Below are 15,297 nucleotides of genomic sequence, written 5' to 3'. Positions count from 1 at the left end.
ACATAACCGGGTTCCACTGTATATATATTTGTTCCTTTTTACACTTGTAAAATGTGTAGCAATGAAGCTCAATGCCTATCATATTGTCAAATATATTGAAAATCATATTGTCTGATTTTTGAAAGAATTTATTAGCAAATTATGGTGGAAAATAAGTATTTGGTCAATAACAGTTCATCTCAATACTGTTATATACCCTTTGTTGGCAATGACAGAGATTAACCGTTTTCTGTAAGTCTCCACGTTTTTAGACACTGTTGCTGGTAATTTGGCCCATTCCTCCATGCAGATCTCCTCTAGAGCAGTTATGTTTTTGGGCTGTTGCTGGGCAACATGGATTTTCAACTCCCTCCAAAAATTTTCTATGGGTTGAGATCTGGAGACTGGCAAGCCACTCCAGGACCTTGAAATGCTTCTTATGAAGCCACTCCTTCGTTGCCTGGCGGTGTGTTTGAGAACATTGTCATGCTGAAAGATCCAGCTACGTATCATTTTCAATGCCGTTGCTGATGGAAGGGGGTTTTCAGTCAAAATCTCACGATACATGGCCCCATTCATTCTTTCCTTTCCACAGATCAGTCGTCCTGGTCCCTTTGCAGAAAAATAGCCCCAAAGCATGAAGTTTCCACCCCCATGCTTCACAGTAGGTATGGTGTTCTTTCTATGCAACTCAGCATTCTTTCTCCTCCAAACACGACAAGTTGAGTTTTTACCAAAATGTTCTATTTTGGTTTTATCTGACCATATGACATTCTCCCAATCCTCTTCTGGATCATCCAAATGCTCTCTAGCAAACTTCAGACGGGCCCGGACATGTACTCGCTTAAGCCGAGGGACGTCTGGCACTGCAGGATTTGAGTCCCTGGCGGTGTAGTGTGTTACTGATGGTAGCCTTTGTAACTTTGCTCCCAGCTCTCTGCAGGTCATTCACTAGGTCCCCCCGTGTGGTTCTGGGATTTTTTGCTCACCGTTCTTGTGATCATTTTGACCACATGGGGTGAGATCTTGCGTGGAGCCCCAGATCAAGGAAGATTATCAGTGGCCTTGTATGTCTTCCATTTTCTAATAATTGCTCCCACAGTTGATTTCTTCACACCTATTGCAGATTCAGCCTGGTACAAGTCTACAATTTTGTAGACTTGTTGCTCTTTGGTCTTGGCCATAGTGGAGTTTGGAGTCTGACTGTTTGAGGTTGTGGACAGGTGTCTTTAATACTGATAACGAGTTCAAAAAGGTGCCATTAATACAGGTAACAAGTGGAGGACAGAGGAGCCTCTTAAAGAAGTTACAGGTTTGTGAGAGCCAGAAATCTTGCTTTTTTGTAGGTGACCAAATACTTATTTTCCACCATAAATTGCATATATATTTCTTTAAAAATCAGACGTGTGATTTTCTCGATTTTTTTTTCTCATTTTGTCTCTCGTAGTTGAAGTGTACCTATGATGAAAATTACAGGCCTTTTGCATCTTTTTAAGTGGGAGAACTTGCATAACTGGTGGCTGACTAAATACTTTTTTGCCCCACTGTATGTTGCCTGGATCATCAAAACAGAAGTAGCCAGAGTAAAAAAAAAAATAAATAAATAAAAATAAAAATTCAGCTAATGGTATGGTCATTTTTTTCTTTTAGATATAAGTATTGAAACAATTTTATACAAAAATTTAACCATCATATTTTAATCTGGAATAAAGATAAAACTATTAATATTGTGAAGAGATTAATTGTTCCCTTAACTGTAGTGCTTCTAAAAAACATTGCATTAAAGGACTAATTAGATGCAGCCAAAGTGAGACCTAAAATGACCCACGTTGTGTACCATCAATAAAATGCAATATTACGTTAGAAGAACAAAAAAAAAGGTGGAACATAATAGCATGCAGCCACAGGCTTATTCTAAGATTCCAATTGTGTTTTTAATATTGCCTCAAAATGGATGTAAATCAACTACAATTACCTTTTTGATTGCAGCGGGTGAAGAAACAATGTCCTAAGATTGCAGGGGGCTGTTGTGAATTAATTCAACATGTGTGAAGAATGTGTGATAAACATGCAATGAAAGGCAGCCGCTCCATCTGAATATACAGAATATAACACATGTTTATAGTATCACTATAATTCAGAAATATCAACATTTTGTCAGGATATATATCTGTAACAATGCTAAAAAAATGGCAAAAATCATATTCTCTAAATAATGTAGAAACTGTTTTTTTTTTTTTTACCCTAATTGGAAATCATTTAAAAAGTATGATAAATGTCTCTATGTGGTTACTTAATTCATTATTTATACTATTATATACTACTCTATACAAATATATTTAATATTAATATTTACATTTTTTCTCAGAAAGTATCTAATTTTAAATTTGCTCACTTAATTGTTAAAAGCCCAGCATTAGCTCATATTTTCCTCTCAGTCAGTGTCTAGCTCTAAAGCCATTAGTTCAGAATAAAGAAACATAGTGCTTTTAATCACTCATGCCCTCCGACAACTTCAGCAAACGATTTAAAGATGCATAGATAACATTCCCTGGACTATTTCTGGCATCGTGTAATTTGTGTTTAAGATACCCCCTGGGCTCTAAGGAATGAAAGTCTAATTCAAACCAGAGGAGATGTGTGTTGCGTGTCAGATGTATTAACTGCCTAACGTTTCTTCTTGATGTTTAATGGATTCACCCATCCTTGACTAGTTCTTCTTATTATAAATTGTTTATTCGCTACGTTCATCAGTTTATTGCGATTTCATTGATTAGATCAACATATTTGTCTCGTACAACAATATCAGAAGAGTTGTGGAAAGTTTCAAGAAAGCTGCCCAGCTCATGTTGAGTTCAAGATTGTGCAAGTCTAACACTTTGTTCATGTTCTCATCTCTGTTTGTCTGTGCATATTTGATGGCGTGACCATGGAGAGTGCATAAGCCTGAATGAATCATCGCTTGAATAAGCACATCCAGACTGGATAAGGTGTATGTAAAAGTCTACAAGATTTTGATATGCAAGCGTTTTATGCATAATGCTTCATCAAAATCAGAAGTAATAGCAACAGAGCTGCATTTTCTGGTACTCAATATTGCACATATTGCCTCTCTCAAACCAAAACTTCACTCCGTTTCTTGTAATGCACAGGAGTTTCATGCGAACAAGACACAACAGGTCCAGTGGTGCTGCAATGATTTGTTTTGTGATCCAACTAAGCTCCAACAATCCGAATTAAATAGTAAGGCATGTCAGTATTATTCTTCAGAAAGATGTGGATTGCAGAACTTGGCAACTTGGATGTGCAAGTCTGAATGATTCATTTTCTATTTTTACAGCCCTCTAATGCCCCCTCCAATGTGTACGGATGCTTCAGACATGACGCAGGGCTGTTGGAGTCACAGATTGCTTGGCTGCAGATGCAGAGAGCTGAGGCATTGAAGCTGTCTCAGTTCAACCGCATCCCAGGCTGAAAGTGAACAACTGGCACAAGCCTTAACTATTTCAAGCTGTATACACCTGTCATTTCTGTCCCAAAAAGTTAAACTGCAGCTATTCATGCATTCAAGACAACAGTGAATTCAAAGCTCTTACAAAAAACAAACACAAAAAAAATGGGGGGAAAAAACAGTGTAGAGATTAAATGAAGATAAACTACAGCAAGTAAGTAAAAAAGAACCTCACATGCACATATTAATAGATGATGTTTTTAAAAACTATAATTATAAAGGTGTTTTTCATGCTGCATATCGGTAGCAAATGTTTATTATACACAACAAATATACACTTATAATACATTTATAAATATTTATTTAAGTGAATAAAAGATTCACTTAAATAAACTTAAGAAAATAAATTGTCATTCACAGCAGGTACATTTCATGTTTAGACTTTTTACTTATTGTATACAATCATTATAAAAAATGAAAAATAAAAAAAAGTTTATTACACCTGAACCGTCCTATTTTACAACCAGATTTAATAATATCAAGAAAATCATTGAATCTAATGAAAAAAACACGTAAAGATGGGGACAATCATTACAATCATTTCAAGAATCCAAACATAACACCACAACCACAATCATTCATAAAAAAAAAATAATGATCTATAATAGAACTATAATAGACTATAATAAACTAAACAGAAGGCTGGGTTTTAAGAAGCCTAATAATAGGTATAAAATTATAATAATAGGTAAAAAAAATAAATAAATAAAATTAAACTTAAATAAAAGTTACTTTTTAAATACACTTCAAGTACACAGCACTGTAAATGCATCACAGCCCAACATATCATGCAGTATACAGTACGTTTAGGAAAAGGAGCAACTTACAGATGTGAAAGGACATAATTTATTCTATATTTATACAATTGAGCAGATTAAAGACTTTGTTTAAAAGCCCAGGAAGGACAGCTTAGTAGTGATGGGACTTAAATTTATGACCTTTTGATCAGCAGTTAACCAATGAAAAACCAATAACCTAAGCAGCGTCCTATTTACATATTCAAATTAAATGCTGACTCATGTCCCTGTACAATACATTTCTTTAGTTGCTAATTGTTTTGTGTGTTGCTTGTCAATCATTGAAGAGGAAAAATAAATCTACTGTCAGCCAGTAAATCAAGTAAATATCAAATATTGTTGTCTAAAATAGATTAACAATTAAAATTGGTTCAATGATTTTCTTTAGATTTATATTAAACTATTTAAAAAACAATTTGCCAGTGTTTTTTTGTCAGAAACAATTGTGCAGTTATACCACCTGTACAAATGTTTCAAATTTAATAAAAAAAAGTCTATGTGCACAATCAAATGCAGCCCAAATTAACGCATGTCTAATGTGGTTTGACACCAGTTTCAAGTTTAGTCATAGCATTCTTGCAATTTTCAATTGTGAATAAGCCAAAATTTATAGACAAGGATTTATGGGAAGCTGCTCATGTCACCCCAACATGATGAACAAGATGATACACTGTATCATGCATTATTTCCTGAAAAACAAATCTTTTACACGTGAAGCTATAAGTGCTTCTTGATGCATAAATTGCTCTCCGCTCTTCTTGCTATTTCATTTTTGACACTAGAGTCACCATAAAACTAATACCATTCATTCTGCACATATTACGTCATTTTGGATTGGATGCACATGTTTGGAGTGTATTGCTGTCTCATTTGAGCCGACTGATATTTTGGAGATAGCAAAACGCATCTACATAACAGCTACGTTATACATTCCAAGACAATCGCTATAAATTAGTGTAATGACAAAAATAAGCGCAAAACATATGTTTTGTATTGAACAAGTCACATGTGGAGAGCAGCTCTTTAATTACAAAAAGACCCCACATGGCTCCATAAACACTTCAAAGCTGATTTCATTCTAGGATGGATGAAGTTTAAATAGCAGTTTTTTAATATTCATCTTCATTTAGCTCTAATCAGAAACAGTATAAGTCCAGAATGTAATAAATTATATGTACATATTTACTAAAGTTTTGTCTATTGAAAAGTCATTTATTAATGAATTCAGTCATTCATTGATCTTAACAATTTACCTAGTCAGGAATGTTCTGGACCAGAGCTTATGGCAAAAACCCTTGGCACTGGAATAAAATCTGAATAGGTCGCCAGTCTACTATAGTGAAGAAAAGCATATTAAATGCATATAATTATTAATAGGGTACCGACCATAAGAGCTGTTTTAAACCTTATAACATTTTAATGTACAGACTAATTTGCAATCATTTTCTGATTCTGCTTTGACATTTGATTCAGTTTGCTAGAAAATCTAATGGCCTCTTTTTTCCCATAAATTGCCTGTAATGTCACAGAATAAAAATGAATAAATGCATATTTTTGGATGAGTGTTAGAATGTATGCATTCTGTGTCCTCTCCATCTGTCTAATGAACTTATGCATCTAACAATTATTATTATTTTTATTTTTACGTTATGCATTATAGATTCATTTTACGTGGTTTTAAGACTTCAAGAAAGTGTGACGAGGTTGCGTATATTATACTAAGCTTGTCTGTGTGCAAAACAGCTTTTTGCTATTTTAATATTAGCTATGTTTTGCATCCAGTAAGACTATTTTGGGTAGAATTTTAGCCCAAACACTGTTTGTGTTGCACAACTATTTGTGTGCTGGATTTTTTAAAGATACAACAATTTCACCTCTGTTTTGAATAGCAGCTGTATAAATGACAATTTAAAGCCTGACATGCTGAGTCAAAACTCATCTGGAACACTGAATTCAGTCACAGATGATAAATAATGGACTGATTTGGATTAGGTCAAGATGTTCACAAGGAATGTGATAAAAGATGAAGTGTGAGAAAGAGTGTAAGGACAGTTAACACAAAGCAGACTCTGAAAACAACTGCTTGTTTTGCTACAAGTGTCTAATCCACAATAATCCATGCCATCTTCACTAGAGCTTTTCAAAGTGGCCGACATATACATCAATGACATTATTGACAAAAAGACATCATGAATACAAATGCAACAGCAAATGACCTGATTTAAAACACCAAACAATAAATAACTATAAAAACCCACACACAAAAAAACTTAATATCTTTAAGTTTAAAGACATCTTGCATACTATACTGTGCCAACAGTTTTTCTGGAAAAAATTTCTGTCCAAAATGTAACACCCCTCGAATCCATGTAAAAATGTTATCAATTGCCCGAATGGACCTAAACATAGATGTAGTAAATATGTGTTATGCATTAAATCATTTGGTCAGGCATAGTGTGGATTGTCTGAACATAATACATCAGGTGTTTATACAGGGGACCAATTCAAATCACATGTTGAAAATCGGGAAAGTACAAAATTTATTTCCTCTCACACTATAAAGATAAACAGAAAAATTCTTGACATTCTGAAAGGATAGGCTTTATTTTTTTAAGGCATTAAAACCATCCGTGCCATTACCCCCTTGATGATAAGGTTTCGTGCTTAGAATGATTCACCACCTGACCTCTCTGATCACGCACATGATGCAGAAAACTGTCTTTGCACACAATATGAACTTAGAATAACCTGTTGATTTCCTGCTATAATCCTCCCTACATTCCAAACACTGCTCAGATTCCTTCAAGATACATAAACACAATGTCATTTTCTCGATTGCATGATTGAAAGGATTTGCAAAAATCCAGGAGACTTAAAAAGGCTTGAAGATCTGAAAAGCATATCTACAAAAGTGCATACTTTACGAAAAAGAAAAAGTGAACACCTGTAAGATTTAATTCAGATATCAGCATGCTTTCTGAAACAGGGTATTGAAAATATATTTTGATATTTTAGCACTAACACGCAATGAGCACTTGCACACCATGGTATAAAGCAATTACCCAGACCAGTGCTGGAAGACTAGAAAAATGCTCAGCTTGATAATAATGCCATTTATTGAATCAAATGGACAAATAATCCACTGTTATATTGTTTTTAATGAAACCTTTTAAATCAAATCCTTTTCCATATATATATATATATATATATATATTGCTCTCACAAAATTAAATGCAATTTCATCAATCGTCCTGCAACTGCTATATAAATGTAGGTAGAATATGCCGTTTTTCAAATGACAATAAAGGTAATAGATTTGTTCATTTTGCAGTTATATAAATATAAAATGATACTGAAAAGACAGTACCAGCCAAACACAAAGTTGTAAAAGAGGTTTTTCTGTAGTTTCAAATAATTTCTCTTTGGACATTATGAGTAAATTTGCACTGTGATTGGACATTTACAGATATTTTATAGACCATATTTTATTTAAGTGAGTGGAGTTTAGTAATTTGTTAAGAATTTAACATGAAGCATGCAACTACAAGGATCTGCTGTAGCAACATAAAAAAGGATACTTGGTAAACATCCTACTTGTACAGATAATTTGTTTATCTTCAGTAACCACTTTCTCCTGGTCATGAAACAATGGGAGTGGGGCGATGAAACACCCTGGATAGGATGCCAATCCATTGCAGGGCACTGTGCAATACAAATAGGGCACACAATCACACCCAGGGCAACTTAACATGGCCAATACAACGAATGTCATGGTTTTTCTAACTCTGATGTTCTCAATTTTTCAGCCATGTAGTGCATATAATTAAAAGTATGTAAATAATAAAATATTTTAATTGTCAAGAATTCATGTATTATGACAAATCTAGTCTTGTTCTGAATGAAACATTAAGGAGAGTTTGAAAGCAAAGGAAGTAAAGTTAATTGTTAACGAATGTGAATGAAATGTTAATGACTGGTGGTTGGCATTATTGTTTGTATCAAAGTGTTTTAAAATAGTCAAGATGGTCAAAGCAAGAGACAAAGAAAGGAGTAAAAATTGAGGTGAGTCAGGTAGGTGTATGTGGGGTTGGTGTGGATTGGAAGGCCAGGGATGAAGAGCATGAAAGTCAGGAACTGATTACATGAGTGGAAATGTGCTACTGTAATGTAAAATGATAAGATTCTGCACATTACATGCTTTAAGAGGTTAGAAGAGATTGCTATGGTTCAGGTAAGAAATTGACAATACAGTAAAGGCAGGATAATTGATGCTTGTTTAGTTTAGTTAAAACAATATGGATACAAACCTAACAAAATGTAACCAATACTGTAATGTGTTGTGTCGTAGTTATTGTAGGGGAAGTGCATGAGTAAAAATCAAGTCATAAAAACAATACCATTAGTAATGTCCACATCATCTTGTTTATAGCAGCTTTGTGAAAGGGAAGTAGGACATAAATAGCACAGTGGCTACTTACCCATTCACCAGGAAAAAAAAAAGTTATGTGAATACGAGCCAAGCTCAGCCAGGGTCCACTGGAAACCATATTTGTATTTCCTAGAATCTTGGCTTAATATGTTCTATGCATAAGACATGCCATACATACGGTTTCAGTGTAGTCACATCCTGTTAAACACTAACAATCTGCTTCCACAGCCTTTCTGTTCTGAAATAACATTTCCACAACTAGTACTTAAAATATGTAAAGTATTAGTGGACTAGATAACATTTCATAGTAAGTTAGTCTTGAGTGGTTGCTCAATTTGTGTTCTTAACCGTGTTTGTGAGCCTGAATGATGTTATGGCTGAATTCCAGGGCAAAATTAATGGACCTATTAAACTGTGAACTCTTCACATTTTTTAAAAACAGCTGATGTTTTAGAGCTTCCAAGAAAGTTGTAACGTTGCAGTGTTGAAAAACGGCTGTTACTATTTTAAGCTCAACATGGAGGCACAAGTCTTCGGAGACCTTTTGATTAATGAAGTAGTCAAGGTGTAGCAGTGAGTGCCGGAGTGACTTGTGGATTTGCTGTTGAAAGAAGACTGTGTGCGCCTATGCTGAGAAATTGCCTGCAGCATGTGGAGTTCGCCTCTCATGTGGAATGTAGCTCATTCTTTAAAACTTTGCGTAAATGTGAGCAATGTATTGTGCTTTCCATTTATTAATGAGGAACAGACGCAGATCAGTTACTAGACAGAGACGTGACATCCTTCATGCTAGCTGATCGCGGCGCACATGCTACATCACGTGGATGCATCAAATCACATAAATGTTGATCATGTAAGAAAATTATATATTTAAAAAACAACCTTTTAGAAACAACTGTAAAGGTTTAGATCTGTTTGCAATTATTCGCAATGCACAAATGCATTCTTTATAACATAGGACTGGGACTATAAAAGCAACATAAGGCACTTGCTTTTAATTGTGCACATACGTGATTCTCAAATGGATGTTTATGTAATTGGTACTAAATAAATGAATATTGTTCATCAAGTAAATACAATTATAACAAATTGCACATGTAGCAAAAACTTTTGGTAATGGTAATGGTTAGCACAATTTTAAAGTGCATATTGCATTAATTATATAGAAAGACACTCAAAGGGAGACTTAAATAGGGAAATTACTTTAGGACGTTTGAAATGCATGAGAAAAATAACCAGGTGGGAATTGTTATGCATATAAATATGCATGTCAAATTCATTTTAAGGGGTTTCTAGTGGACACAAGAGTTGAAAATGATTAGCGAGAGTGCACATTCTGCAGAAAAAAGATGATTCCTGTATGACTGAAAGCGCAAGAACTTGGCCTGTATCCATAAATGCTGATATCATTCAGTCATGCTAGAACATGCTGAAGGCAATCAGTCTGAGCACAAGCATTACAAATGTAAATTCAATATGTCACATGATGCTACAGCACCACCTATCACAGTTACTCAAACAGAATCATAGTGGTCTGTAAATGTGGGTGGGTTGACATTCATACTAGAAGTTATTTCAGTAATATACCCATAATCAAAATTTTCCACTGTATTTTGAAGTGATTCTGTTAATATAATGAACAAATAAACAATAAACAGACAGAAATGCTAGATTCTGGATATTTAGTATTTGCATCAAATTTTACATATGCAGATTAAACAACAGCAAACTATAAAGCGAACTAGTCCAAGAACACTATGTCCTACTAAATACAAATACTCATTTATTATATCACTCACAGAGATACATAGTGAGGATAGACACTGTTTACCCATACGCCTCCAGGCCAGACAAAATTCAGCTGCTATGAAGTGTGACTGGCCAGATAGCACAGTGGGCCACGTAATTCGACCAACAGCTGTTTATTCCAACAAGGGATATTGTAATATATGTCTTCAGAGATGCATCTGGAAAGGATCCTTTGTAAGGATGAATTAATTTTGGTCATGTGCCGTAAGTGAAAAATCATTTTTGGGTGTTGTTTAATGCCTCGGAGCATTAAGCAATGTTCTCAGCACGTACAACCTATTTGATCAATTGATTGCAGTATTTTCAGGGACGTGCGAGAGGCTTAACGTGAGGTTACCATAGTCACCAACTCTCAAAGTGAAGCATATTTGCACTTTTACTCCAACATAATAGAGGAGGTCACTAAAGCCAGTTCAATGCAGCACAACGTCTACATCCTGGACAGAGATGTGATCATCATAAGCAAGCTTCAAAATGGACACTTGCTCAGTGTCTGCATGCTGAAATGTCAGTGAAGCAAAGGTCAAAGGTCAGGAAAATCGATCATCAGTTTTATTTAAATAACTCTCTTCTTTAGGTTATTAATGGAAAACTTAAAGCTTTGTCCTAAAAATCTGAACCTGGGCATTGTCCTTAATGCAACTGAAAGGTTCCAACTGTACGTTCATTTTACCATAGTAGCAGGCCTTACAGGGGATAAACACATTTTAAGCATAAACATATACAACTAAATGTGGCATAATGCCAATACTTTAATAAATATTTAATTTAATAATTAAAATTTATAATATAATTTCTGAAAATGAATATTTTTAAACAGTAACAACTGAACTTTTTTTTAAACAAAATCAAAATACATGGTTGAATTTTTAAATTAAAAACAAAATCAATAAGAGAAAGATGCAGTGCATGAATATTAAATATTTATGCTATTCAGGTTTATACAACATGTTTGGAATATATTCTAATATCGATTTAGACTACAAACAAATTTAGACACCAAACACTCAAAACTTCTCATTGTTTAGAAGAAAACATATATATTTTAAATGGATTTTAACAAAAGCTGTCAAACCAATGATGGACAGTTGTTTTAAAGATGCTGGAAAGTTATTCCTTTGTCCGCACAAGACAGGGCATGTAAGGTTGGGGATGTGGCTGAATGTCACTCATCACTACTCCCGCCTCCTCCCACCCCCTGTAAAGTATAAAAGGCTCCCAGGTTTGCCTTTTAGACTCAGAGGATTGGTAGTGTCACAGCTGCATCCTTCTCTAAGACACACGCACAAACACACACACACACACACACACACACACACACACACACACACACACACACACACACACACACACACAGACACACACACACACACACAGACACACACACACAGACACACACACACAGACACTGGACATTACTTGGGAAATCCTATTTCTCTAGACCAACCAATCAGTGTTGAGGAGTCAAGAGTACAGTTCTTGATTCTTGCTCAAGAACAAAACTTCTCAGGTATGTATCCTTGCAATGCTACTCAGATATAATTATCATTAGTTGAATGTTTTGGCATTTCCACAGAGGACAAGGCTAAAATAAGTTTATTTTGGAAAGACATCCAGCTGTCAGCAGTCTGGTTATCATCATGTGTAAGGTAGTACTTACTGACCCCCAGCAAAGCAGCACAGCTCCATACCTCTTTCATGTCTTATTAAACCACCAATGCCATCTGCCTGAATGTAATGTGTTTGTCATACAGTGACTAATGCAGACTAGGGAATGATGCTAATTATACTTAATGTCTTGTGCATATAAAAAAAAAAAAATTGTTCACATTTGAATAGACAGGCAGTATTTAGTATTTCATGAATTAACACAATCACCTAAACTCTTTTTACAGGTTGAAGTCAAAATGAAGAAGGTTTCTCAAAGTATTTTGTTTTGGTGTTTGCTGGCTGCATTTGTGCCATGTGTTATGAATGCAACACTTCCTCCCAATTCTGATGGAGAAAAAAGGTATGCATCAGCTTTTTTTTCTTGACTCTCTTTGCAATTGCATAGATGGTTTGCATTTCTGATGCTGATATTTTTGTGCTGGTCTTTGTGTGTCAGACTGAACGTGACACAGAAGAAGGATCTCTGTATGCATAATAGGAGTTCAGAAGATTCAGACGAAAACAGAGATACAGGGCCACTTTCATCACAGAGCAGGTAGGCATTCTTCCTTCTTTTGGCAGGTCTGGGTTTTTGGATATGGGGTGGCATCAATACAGTGTATACAAGTATTTGTGACTTTCTGACTTTCAAAACAGTGTAAAATGAGCACTGTTTAAAGAGGCTTTATTTTAGATATAAAATTCATAATAATTAATAATTAAATCCATTACCTTACAATAATTATTTAAATCCACACAAGCTTTGTACATGTCTAAAGTTTTTCTTGAATTGCATTGGAGTAATACGCAAGCTGAGATGTGATCTGAGGTCAGCATTGGTGTGGCAATTTGGGGGGCAAAGCTTGTGACACCCAAGTGGCCATACCCTAGATTTCATCCACATTTCACATATTTAATATGCCGTGCAGAGTCTCTTCGGATGCAACATTTCATCAGCAACAGAATACACCAAACACCAATTACCTTTAAATACATTTTTCTAACTCCCCTGCAAAATATGCATGTGTCCCTGAATGGCAGTACAACAGAATCATTGTACAAATTGGCCTTTATGGATAATCTGAAAGATTGTAAGTAGTATAACCTAAATTTTTATTTTTTTGTTTCTGGCTTGTTTGCTTTTTGCAGTGATCAGCCAAGTGGAAGGGTGAAACGGGGCTGTAGCTTGGTCACCTGTTCAATCCATGAGCTAGCCTATCGGATCAGTCAGCTCAGTACTAAGACGAATAATGCTCCCCCACGCAAGATTAGTCCCTGTGGCTATGGTAGGAGACGGAGGCGTTCCCTCCTCAGACGTTACAGCCCACAGGGAGGGCTATCTGAATCTCTCCATGCTGCAAGCCCATAGACGTCACGCAACTCAAAAACTGACTTAAACATCTATCTGTTGGTTTGTCCTGAGCCTTTTTCTAATGTTGGCTCAACTTGCTGAAATACTACTGACAACTCCTTTGCAGGCACAAAAATGGGGAACTACCATGTCCAAGCAGCTGGAACTTCTTCCTTCATTCTTTACCACAGAGACAGGACTCAAGATAAGGATTCGGGTCATCTATAACGGATAAGTGTTTGTGTAAAGTGGGTCAGACAGTTCTGTTTTGTGAGAAAGAGAAGCAGGAGTTCAAGTGAGATAACAAGGGTGTTCTTACTGTATGGTAATGATATGAAAGATACTCGAGCAGTTGTGTGTGCATTAGTTTGGGATATTTCTTGATCTTACGGAGTTCTGGGACAAGGTGCTCTGACAAGGCTTTCTGCCTTTCCCTCAACGCAGGACATGCCACTTCTTCAAAGCTCTGGAAAAGAAATGGGGTTATCAAGGAAACTAGCAGCACCTCTGTGTTTTCTAACAAGGGATAAGAAGACAGAGAAACTCAATACTAGCTTAACACTATCTCCAATAAGGCTTTACATGGGAAATGAACTGAAAGAAGAGGTCTGTGTTAAAGCTGGATGTGAAAGGCTTGGACACTAATATCTGCTCACCTGCTTACATACTTGAAGCTAGATATGTGTATAGTAGGGGAATGTGCAATAATTGTAGCAATATGTATTCTATCAATAATGGCATAACAAGTATAACAAAAAAGAAAAAGAAAAATAATGTATGTTATGGACTCGTATTTCTATATATTATTTTTTATACAATAATATACATGTAATCTCAGAGATTTACTATTTTTATACATGAACTAATATGGGCATTGTATATTAAATATATTAATGTAAAAAAATTATCCATTACTTTTATACTGATTTAATGCTATTCTTATGTCTATGTCAAGTCATCGCTATTGTCTAGTGAAAACCAGATGATATAAGCAACTATTAAAGACTTGTGAAAAGAAAAAAGAATGTGTTTTATTTCTAGCTTTCAGTTGCCACAATAAGGCTCAGTGGTGTGATCATCCATATTTCATCTAAAAGTTCTTCATTACTCTTTCTATATCAATGTGAATCACTGATAAATGAACAGCTAGAATTTACAAGATGTAAATCTCAAATAAAATCATGCAGAGCATGTATAGTGCAGACAAGACAGCAATATACTGCATGGTGCTGCAACACTATCCTCCAGTGACAATTTGTAATGATATGGCATCTCACATTAATATTAGGTGATTTTAATAAAACCCAAAAAATAACTAAGTCTAGTTTTTCCATTATTAATACATACTACTTGTAAAAATTTCCTGTTTCTGTCGATCAGAAATTTGAGCCTATGATACCATTAGCAATATTTAATTAGATTTATTTGTGTGTTTTGATCATGCATTGTCCTAAATGCAGTGTCTATGAAACAAGAATATTGCTTACACAGAGCTCACAATGCTATAATAAACCACAACCTATTAGACAATCATTTTAATATTCATACAAAATAGCCATTTCACAGATTTACTTCTAGTGTTATGCTGCCATCTAATGCTAAACTCACATTAAGGAAGACATATTTTAAAGAATAGTTTGTTTGAATGATTGAAAATAATTCATAAGCTCATGATTGTATTGATTGGACAAGTCATTATACTTTTACTTAATTACTTTTAGTGATTAATGTCTGACCAAAATGTAATGTAGCCACCTTTGTACGTTAATGA

General features: G+C 35.0%; 1 protein-coding gene and 1 long non-coding RNA gene across 2 annotated transcripts in view; one reads left to right on the top strand and one right to left on the bottom strand.

Annotated features, from left to right (window-relative positions):
• Positions 1-15,297, bottom strand: part of cUnh11orf16 (chromosome Un C11orf16 homolog) — a 237,177-nt gene that overhangs the window by 66,645 nt on the left and 155,235 nt on the right. The window lies entirely within an intron of this gene.
• LOC310732011 lies at positions 11,422-14,548 on the top strand. The gene is made up of 4 exons (XR_014535330.1): positions 11,422-12,035; positions 12,421-12,536; positions 12,633-12,731; positions 13,325-14,548. It is a non-coding gene; the product is annotated as an uncharacterized lncRNA (long non-coding RNA).

Source organism: Silurus aristotelis (genome assembly GCF_946808225.1).
Source record: "Silurus aristotelis genome assembly, chromosome: 10".
NCBI classification, from domain to species: domain Eukaryota; kingdom Metazoa; phylum Chordata; class Actinopteri; order Siluriformes; family Siluridae; genus Silurus; species Silurus aristotelis.
This window is presented reverse-complemented; position numbering and strand designations above follow the sequence as displayed.